The following is an 11,153-nucleotide window of genomic DNA, read 5'->3' on the forward strand; positions in this document are numbered from 1 at the left end:
ATCGGTTTGGTGCAAAAGCAGTGGTCGGTCTGGATGATAAACAACTTGGTAAACGATTACATTAGTTATGTATCTCGAAGGTCATCACGTCTAAACACGGGAAGTGGGGGGTGAGGAGACGAACTGGAAATATAAGGATGTAGTTAAAGGAAAAGAGAGAATAAGAAAAGTTACGAAGGACAACAGAATTAAAGGGGCAGAAAGCTCAGGAAGGGATCAGAGAGTATGGCCAAGTGGAGTAGGGATCGGTGTGAGAAGTGAGGGGAATAATGGATAAACAGTAATATTTATGAATGTACGAAGTGTGAGAAATAAAGTGGATGAGCTTGAGGCTCGGTTGGAAATTGGCAAGTAGGAATAACAGAGACATGGCTGCAAGAGGACCAGGGCTGGGAAATGAATATTCAAGGGTATACATCCTATCGAAAGGACAGACAGGTGGGCAGAGGGGGTGGGTGGCTCCGCTGGTGAGGAATGAAATTCAGTCCCTTGCGAGGGGTGACAGAGAATCAGGAGATGTAGAGTCAGTATGGATAGAACTGAGAAATTGTAAGGGCAAAGAAACCCTCATGGGAGTTATCTACAGGCCCCCAAATAGTAGCCTGGATATAGGGTGCAAGTTGAATCAAGAGCTAAAAGTAGCATGTCGCAAAGGTAATACTACGGTTGTAATGTCACCCCTCGCAAGGGACTGAATTTCATTCCTCACCAGCAGAGCCACCCCACCCCCTCTGCCCACCCGTCTGTCCTTTCGATAGGACATATATCCTTGAATATTCATTTCCCAGCCCTGGTCCTCTTTCAGCCATGTCTCTGTTATTCCTACTTGCCAATTTTCAACCAAGCCTCAAGCTCATCCACTTTATTTCTCACATTTCAACATGCAGGTAGACAGGGAAAATCAGTTGGTACTGGATCCCAAGAAAGGGAGTTTGTGGAGTTCCTCCGAGATGGATTCCTAGAACAGCTTGTACTGGAGCCTATGGGGGAGAAGGCAATTCTGGATTTAGTGTTGTGTAATGAACCGGATTTGATAAGGGAACTCGAGCTAAAGGAGCCATTAGAAGGTAGTGACCTTAATATGATAAATTTTAATCTACAATTTTAGAGCGAGAACGGAAAATCGGAAGTGTCAGTATTACAGTTGAACATAGGGGACTGTGGAGCCTTGAGGGAGGAGCTGGCCAAAGTTAACTGGAAGGATACCCTAGCAGGGATGACAATGGAACAACAATGGCAGCTATTTCTGGGAATAATACGGAAGGTGCAGGATCAGTTCATTCCAAAGAGGAAGAAAGATTCTAAGGGGAGTAAGGGGCGAACGTGGCTGACAAGGGATGTCAAGGACAGTATAAAATTAAAAGAGAAGAAGTATAACATAGCAAAGATGAGTGGGAAGCCAGAAAATTGGGAAACTTTTAAAGAGCAACAGACGATAACCAAAAAGGCAATGCAGGTAGCAAAGATGAGGTACGAAGGTAAGCTAGCCAAGAATTTAAAGAGGATAGTAAAAGCTTCTTTAGGTATATGAAGAGAAAAAAAAATAGTTAAGAACAAAGTTGGGACCTTGAAGACAGAAATGGGTGAATATATGCTGGGGAACAAGGAAATGGCAGACGGGTTGAACAGGTACTTTGGATCTGTCTTCACTAGGGAAGACACAGACAGTTCTAACAGCGGTCAGAGGACCTAGGGTAACGGAGATACTGAAGGAAATACAGATTGGGCAGAAAATGGTGTTGGGTACACTGATGGGACTGAAGGTTGATAAATTCCCAGGGCCTGGTGTTACTTCAGTTCCCAAGGTATTTAAAGAGATGGCTCTGGAAATCGTGGTCGCATGGGTAATCATTTCCCAATGTTCTATAGATTTAGGATCAGTTCCTGAGGATTGGAGGGTAGCTAATTTTATCCCAGTTTTTAAGAAAGGAGAGAGAGGGAAAACAAGGAATTATAGACCAGTTAGCCTGACATCAGTGGTGGGGAAGATACAGGAGTCATTTATAAAAGATGAAATAGCGGCACATTTAGATAGCAGTAACAGGATCGGTCCGAGTCAGCATGGATTTACGAAGGGGAAATCCAGCTTGACTAAACTTCTGGAATTTTTTGAGGATGTAATTATGAAAATGGACAAGGGAGAGCCAGTGGATGTAGTGTACCTGGACTTTCAGAAAGCCTTTGATGAGGTCCCACATAAGACATTAGTAGGCAAAAGTAGAACACATGGTATTGGGGGCAGGGTACTGACATGGATAGAAAATTGGTTGTCAGACAGGAAACAAAGAGTGGGGATTAAAGGGTCCTTTTCAGAATGGCAGGCAGTGATAGTGGGGTACCGCAAGGCTCGGTGCTGGGACTGCAGTCTTATACATTATACATTACAGTGTGCATTAACGATTTAGATGAAGGGATTAAAGGTAACATTAGCAAATTTGCAGATGATACAAAGCTGGGTGGCAGAGTGAAATATGAGGAGGGTGTTAGTCGGATGCAGGGTGACTTGGACAGGTTGGGTGAGTGGGAGATGCATGACAGATGCAGTTTAATGTGGATTAATGTGAGGTTATCCACTTTGGTGGCAAGAACAGGAAGGCAGATTACTATCTGAATGGTGTCAAGTTAGGAAAAGGGGAAGTACAAGGAGGTCTATGTGTCCTTGCTCATCAGTCACTGACAGTAAGCATGCAGGTACAGCAGGCAGTGAAGAAAGCTAATGGCATGTTGACTTTCATAACAAAGGGAGTATAAGTGCAAAGATTTCCTTCTGCAGTTGTGAAAGGCCCCGGTGAGTCCCCACCTGGAGTATTGTGTTCAGTTTTGGTCTCCAAATATGAGGAAGGACGTTCTTGCTATTGAGGGAGTGCAGCGTGATTCACGAGGTTAATTCCCGGGACGGCACAATTGTCATATGTTTAATGATTGGAGCGACTGGGCTTGTATACACAATTTAGAAGTATGAGAGGGGATCTGATTGAAACATGTAAGATTATTAATGGATTGGACACGCTAGAGGCAGGAAACATGTTGCTGATGTTGAGGGAGTCCACAACCAGAAGCCACAGTTTAAGAATAAGGATTAGGCTATTTAGAACGGAGTTGAGGAAAAACGTTTTACCCAGAGAGTTGTGGATCTGTGGAATGCTCTGCTTCAGAAGGCAGTGGAGGCCAATGCTTTCAAGAAAGAGTTAGATAGAGCTCTTAAATGTATCGGAGTCAAGGGATATGGGGAGAACGCAGGAACAGGGTACTGGTTGTGAATGATCAGCCATGATCACAGTGAATGGCGGTGTTGGCTCGAAGGGCCGAATGGCCTACTACAGCACCTGTTGTCTATTGTCTAAACCGATATGAGGGTAGCAGTGTCATCTGTGATTAATGTAAGGAGACTGTTTCACAAAATTCTCCGTAAAAGTTGAATTATTCCATACCATTTTTCCCACAGAACTGCACTGTTTAACGAGAAGTACTCGTATTTCTCCCAATAACATATCGATCCACTCCATCTCTCTCCTTTAATATTTCTTTCAGGTGTGTTATTTTCATACAATGTTTATTTCATCTTTTTTCTTTCATCACTATGCAAGTTTTACAAGGCTCAGTGTGTCCAATGTGAGGAGGAAAATGACGTCCAACAGCGGCGATTTATCCACAAGTGGTGCATTCTCAATATTTCCGTTAGTGGATTTAACCCAGGCAACCTGTTCATACTAACTACCTTCACAGTTTGGTCCGGATCAATTATGACCCGGCCCAAGAATCCCCTCATAACAAGCGTCTGTAGCAAATCTTGAGCCACAAGTCTATTTAGAATGTATAAATCGCCTATCTGACATTAATAGGTCACTTCAGGAAAAGTCATCAAATGTCGGCTTAAAATGGCGATTAGGGTATTGTTACTGCTGTCAAATGTCAAAACCGGTCAAATTTGACCCGAACAGTATGTAAGGGTTAAGAAATGTTGCGGTAAAGTGAAATGAGTTGATATCCGCTCGAAATAACAATAACTTATACTCGCGCTTTCCGTGTGTGTGAGAAGACCCCTGCCTTCAATATATCTCTGATAAATCATTTCGGAACTGTTTTTGTTGTCGCCAGTCGCACGTTGTTTTATTGTAGAATCTGTTTCTGATAAATATTTTGTTTGGGAACTCCCACGCTTTCCCACGTGAAACACCTGTACGGCCAGCCATGGTGTCCAGTGAAAGAAGGATTACCATATATAGTGTCTATGTCGCAGCTTGTATCTTTAGAAAATAATGGGTCTCTACAACAACAACACCATGACAGCTCCTTTGGTGAACTTGCCATTTGACTTTGGACGAGAAGGACTTTCCGTCTCGTATCAGCCAATGAGAACTCTTGTTTGATATCGGTCAATATTTGTCTTTAATATCAACAATACAGCAAGTCAAACGGTTCAGTTTTGACTCTGCTGGAATAACTTTTCAATTCTTTGTGATTAATTTAACGGCGATTGCGATCCTGTCTCTGGGAATATGTGGAATTTGGAAATCTATCCCCTGTACCAGGTAGAAATGGCAAAAAGAGATCTCATACTAGTTGTCTTCGTTGCGATTGTGTACACGAATTACATATATTATTAAGTAAATTTATTGCAGATCACTCATATTTGCGCTCAGGCTCTTGCACCGAATGTTGTAAATAGGGACAGTGTCATTTGACTAACAGTGGGATTCTCTTTCAATTTCTCTTGTTACATAAACCGTGGGTGACTGTCTTATGACCATGATGTTATTGATTATCTGGTGAGCATGGTGTAACGGTCTTGTGATGATGGGGTGATGTAAGTTCCCGCCAGTGAGAGGTCACATGATGTAATTTTCCCGCCAGTGAGAGGTCGTGTGATGGCCTGTTTCAACAGGTACAAAACGGGAAAGCCTTGCTGTGACGCAGGTCAGTCCGTGGTTTAATTCGTCGGTGACCCCGTTATGCTGCGTATTCGTCTCATGACGCAGTTTTGTTTTAGAGTTTCAATTTATGTCTTAAGTCTCAAAGGGTATTGCCGGCAGTTTCGCCACAATACTGCCAGTTTTTGTCCAGTCAGAGAGTAAAGATTTATCGAAGTGCGAGAACCCGAAGAATCGAGTAAATTTGGTGTCGTCGGCAGTTTACTACAGGATCAATATTATTGAATCCTCGTTCAGAAGGTAGTAACCTGAATCCGAGATAATCCCTGCTGTAAAAGCAGAAAGGGTTGGGTGCAGCGTTATTCGCCAAAGAAAAACGTCAGTTCTTTTAAACCGTTTTTATTCCCTTTGACGTAAATCCTTCGAGCAAGGCATTTCTCGGCTGGGATCAGCAGTAACATCACGTCGTCGAGGAACTCGTTTCTTCAGGAAAGTCTCTCACAAGTTACTGTGTAAATCATTTGGACTTTTAGCATTTACCACTTTTAGAACTGTGTTCGCATTTATCGCTTTAAGAACTGTTCGAGTTGCCGTATAGCAGTTAACTTCCGGTTAAGATAGTCGTTTATTTGCTTTTCATTTGTTGTAGAACTGTGTTTAAATAAATATTTCTTTATTTATGAAAACCCTGTCTCAATCCTATATTCATTGTTGCCATATCAAAACACTCTATCGCAATTTGTTGACAAACTCTTGGGGTATGATACTGCACCAAGAGAACAGCCTTTGTGGTTATAATGTTTATGTCGTTCGCTCTATTAGGCCATTTCAACGACCCTAGTTAGTATCTTCTATCGTTTGCCATTTACCAAACAACAGCTCGCATGTATGTTGCAAATGATAAGTTTGTGGGTTAACACGTGTGCCTGTGGGCTAATGTAGACAGGGTGCAGAAAACAGCTGAAGAATGTAATGAAGTATATATTTTTATTCAGAGGGCTGCTGTGCAGATAACGAGCGACGCGAATTGCAGGTTGGCAGAGTATGGGAGCAAAATGTGTTACATTGAATCATAGGTTTATGGAATTACAGAGACTGGAATAAGTATTTAGCCCAACTGGTCTTTATAGTCAAGGCCCCTAATTACGCTTATATCATGCCCGCTTGTCAGCCATATCCAGATGCACCTAGTCCATCCATGTAACTGTCCGAATGTCTGTTAATCATTTCAGTTTTACTTATCTCTACCTGTCTGCCAGTTCATTTCATAATTTCAACAATGTTTCTTCAAAATCCTTTCTTCGTTAGCCTGTTAAATCGTAGTGTTGACATGTTTCCGGGCATTGCTGTAAGCTGAACGCTCCATATTTCCTGTCCCTTTCCATGGTAAACAGATTAATTCATGGAGGCATCTGCTTGATCACTGGGTACACTTACATCCGCCGGAGGTTGCATCTTTAGTTTAGTCTGGATGGGAAATTGGGGCAAACGACAAAGTATTTGTGATATTATTTCTGCGTTGGTAGGTTTATTAATGGAAAGATTTGGCAGCTTTAGTGAGGGTGCAGGGGGATACACCAGGATACTGCCTGGACTTAAGGTAATGCCCTTTGAATGAGAGTTAACCGAGCCAGAACTTTTCTCTTCGGAGATAAGGAGGATGAGGTGTGAATTGACAGGGGTATACTAGATGATAAAAGGCATTGATAGAATATGTGCCGAGATGGGTTTTTTTCCCATCACCGAAATGGCTAATATAAGAGGGCATTATTTTAAGGTGATTGGAAGTAAGCATAACGATGGGTCAGAGGACGGCAGTTTATACAGAGTGCTGGGTGCGTGCAACACCCTGCGGGGGGCGGTAATACAGCTAGATGCGTTAGGGGCATTTATCAAACTCTGCTCATGCAAATTGATGATAGCAAAGAGGATGTCTACGCTGGAGTGATCTGTTACTGTGTAATGACTATTCTAAGATTTTCAGTTGTTTGCCGAGTTTCTGAAGGAAGTAAAATAGGAGCATGGACTCTTTTCCGCATTCCCTTTAAATCTGTGTTTTCAGTTTCATTCGCCCAGGTGGAATCCATGACAACGTGTTGGAAATGTGCAGGTCTCTCTCCTGAATGTGAGTCTAATAAATTCAGTGAGAATAGAGCATTGAGGAAATTAACGATTCGTTTTCATTTAAGTAACGAATTTACATGTGGTATTTTGGGAGACAGATCGGTATAATTCGGGAGCAATCTGGAAAGTAGCCTTTCTAAACTGTGTTTCTATAGAATGTTAAAATATGTTGCACAAGATTTCTAGTACACTGATTTTGAATTTCGAGTTAATATAGAAAATTGCATCACGTAAGGACTGTGACTGTATTCTAAAATGCTAATGAGCAGATAAGATTCTTGTCATTCATGTGTTTAAGTATGCTGAATGATTGTATAGACGCATAGTTATAATAAAATAAAGGAATTCATAAAAAAGTAATTGCTGACGTCAGTTACGTGAGTCTGTTTACAGTTTCAGAGACACAGATACGATAAGATTCCAAATGCAGAATGCGAGCTCTTTTTTCACTTTCCACTCTGTTATTTTTAAATTTCATAAATTACTCAAACTTGATTCCACCCTGATCTTGAAAATATCAGAGAGCGAAAAGTCGGATATTGAAATGGTTGTTCGGAATGAGTTGGGACAAATTACGTTTCGGCTGCTGAGAAAATTGCCCGTGACACCCCACGTTCTGAGGATCGAGGATCTGGGTCTTCTGTTCGGCGGACATGAAGAGAGAAGACGCCGAGGTGGAGTCATGATCCGACGAAGGCCGTGGAGATAGAAAGAGAATCAGCGAAGGATAAACCGTGATCTCCAACTGGTGCACATTAGACTGTTTCATTAAAGTCGGACCTTTTTGTTTTTTCGCTTTCTCCTCATTAACTCTGCAGTCAAATTAAAAATTATAAAGCTAAACTTTATGCGCTGTATTGTCTGTCATTTCGTGGTACTGATTTGTTATAAGGTAACAAATGACGCAGCGTCCACAAAAACGGGGGTTTTCGAGGTAGACTCGCACCTCAGTCTCACCCGCTTGGCAGGGCCAGAGATTGTCTTCCCTTGACTTACGAGGCCAACGGAACCTAATGGTTACCATTGTGGGGGCTTGTCCGGGATTTGGGAAGATCTGTGATGCTGCATTGAACCAATGCGTTGTGTGTTTAATTCTGTGCTGAACTATGGCCAAGCAAAGTGATGACGATGCGGGGGTGTGGATGCTGCCGGGGTTGAGCGGTGGTGTGAATCCATGGGGTTACTGGCAATGAATGCGTGCTTATCGAGTGGGATAGATATTCGTACTCCTGTTGAGTTGTTATTTCCAGTTTTAAGTACAGTTAAACTGTGGGGAAAGTTACGATTGTGGGATGGAGATTTGATAAAATAATGGGCACAGACTTCGTTCTAGTTCAAACCAGCGCTGACATAAAGGCTGTGAAACTGCCTGGTTATATTGGGGCCCCAAGAGAGGAGGCGGGGGCGTGGACTGTCCGCACTTCCGTGAAAAGGAGAGTGTGAAAGAGCGGGTCGAATCGCAAGTCCAGACTCCCGCAGCCGGGGGCGGGGACTTCAAAGACAGGGTTCTCTTGTTCCTACGAAGCGAGGCAGGGGGCAGTGTGGTTTGGAAAGTCTATATACCTTCCAAGCGAGCAGTATGTTGGGTTAACTCCCTGGTAAATAAATGGAAAAATTGCCCAAGTTCAAGGTCCCAGCTGTGATATGCTCCCTCTGTTCTCAGGAACGAAGCCCATCGCTGAAGGGGAAAAGAAGTATGAGACTTGGGCGGAACAGCCCACTCAGTTGTTAGATGAGTGGCATTCCTCTGATAATGTAAACCGACAGTGATTGGGTGAATGTTTGAGCGGGTGGGCTGCTGACCAATTGAGGGCCTTAAAACTCAGAATCCCGCCGTCACTCCGGCAGCCTAAATGCAAGCACTAGAAAAGGAGCTCGTTGCGACGGAAAGCCCAGTGGCGCTCATGATTGGGTTTCGGAGCGTGTGTCAGGAGGAGGGGGAGAAGCTTTCCGCCTACAGCTTCTTTTTCGGCTGAAAGGGCAGCTAAATTGCCTGTGGCACAGAGAGGTCATTCAGACGGTTGAATTGAATCATTTGAGAATGGAGCAGATAGCGAAAGGCGCCCAGTCCCAGAACCTGATCGCTTGGGGACTTCGCCTGTCGCGTAAGACGCGCCCCACATTTGTTCAGCTGATCGGAGAAGTACAAGAGGAAGAGAATGCGTAGGAGGCCCGGGACGCCACCGTCAGCAGGGTACGGTCCTCGCTAATGGTGCCCTTCGTTGAACTGACCGAAAGGATTGGTAGAGGAGATTGTGGCAGAGTTGAGAACTGAGCTGTCCCGGTGCGGCCCACTGATAGATTTGATAGGGAGACGGAATCTCGAATGTGCATGTTGGGGTGTCATCTCCCCAATTGGGGTGCACACTTTTAAGACGGTGTCGTCGATGAAATAGTGGTTTGAGGGATGAGAACAGATGCAGTGATATGTCTGCCGATACAGAGGTGTACACAAAATGGTGTTGCTCATTGATTTAGGGCTGTGTAGGGATGTTTACGGATTTCGCTGTTCTCACACTGCCGTAGTGGCTGCGGATTTGGAGTTGTGAAGTGTACTTTTTGGTGGAGGCAGCCATTTTGTGCGAAGGTTTGTGGATGTGCTTTGACTTTGGAGTGTACATGGACTTGCGGAGGAATGCGTATTCGGGGGTCTCGACGGATTTGATGTTGCACACGATTTTGTGGGTCCATTCGGATTTGGGGTGTCGGTGGATTTGTGGCTGTAACGACTATCAAATTTGTGTCATTTATATATAATATTGGTATATCTGCAAATTTTGAAGTAAGTCGAATCGCAAGGCTGTAACATTGCGGCACAGATTCTGGGAGCTCTTGCTCAGGGATAATATGATGTGGAGATGTCAGAGTGTTCGAAGTGGTGCTGGTTGTGGTTTGAGATGGGGAGGTAGGGAGAAGGGAAGAGGGCAATCCAACGGATAGTCAACAGAATAGAGGAAAAGAGTGATCCTCAGATAAATATCTTTGGATCAAGAGGAGGTAGATGTTGGCCAGAGATAATGTCAAACTACAAATCAGCGAGTTCAAATTCGTCAAGAACAGTGATTCAGACAGACTAATTGTTTTTGTTTCTGCCGCATGCTTGGGTATGCAGGCTGCTATTTTGTGAAGACTCTCTATTCTTCATTTTGTGAGCTTGACATGCTGGGTTCGTTGAATGTTTTAAAGGAGACATAATTATACTAGTAATCAGAAGGACTGGGGATCATTTCCAAATAAGAAGTTATTTGTAAGATGTTTTTGATTGGATGTAACATGCATATTTGTGAATGAAGGGGTTGCGGCCTGCCTGGAGTGCTTCGAGCTCATTGCTGATTGAAAACAAAGAACCATAAATTATCCACTGTCACTTGACGGGAAGAGGGCAATAAATAGATGCTGGCTTGGAGCAGAACCAATAACATGGTATTATGGGGCAGACAAATGACCTGTGGTCAATGACACAGGAATGTGATATTTGAATTGATAAGGAATGGATATAAAAGTCGACACTTCGTGTGTGTTAGTAACATTAACTTCGAAGAATAAGCATCACGGATATAAACGTGAGCAACCCTGTGTGAAATACGTGGTGACTGAATCGGGGCAAGGAAGAACTCCTTTGCCCGGGTCATACCTTTGCTATTATTTGACTTTACAGGAGAGTCAGGGATACTAGCCGGTGTGCACACAAGGTATTTAGTGAATGAATTCACGTTAATGATAGTTTACTCAAAAATAATTCCGGACATTGTTCGTGGAGTAGTGGAAAAAAACCCTAAAATGTGAAAAGAGGTGCAGCTTGTGTTCAATGATGCAGATAATGAAACACACTAGGGAACATAAAAATATCCAGTCTCCATCACTTACAGCTTTACACAGCTGCTTCTTTTTCTGATTTCGCATACCGCCAAGAACAGAATAAATAAGTATAATTTTTAAAATATCGCGCACGGAAGTAAACATACGTATAACGTAGTTAAACTCTGAAAAATATTGTGAATAGTGCTGCAAATAGACGTTCAGGTTGATGTTGTTCCGAGCAGGCTGTGCACAACAAAGAGAATTATTGCGCATCACAAATCAGATTAATTACAGTCAGAAATAGATGTAGTTAACCCGTTGTAGTTCAGCACAGGCAGAAATACGGGATACACCACA

This window comes from Hemitrygon akajei, unplaced genomic scaffold, assembly GCF_048418815.1.
Source record: "Hemitrygon akajei unplaced genomic scaffold, sHemAka1.3 Scf000123, whole genome shotgun sequence".
Lineage (NCBI taxonomy): Eukaryota > Metazoa > Chordata > Chondrichthyes > Myliobatiformes > Dasyatidae > Hemitrygon > Hemitrygon akajei.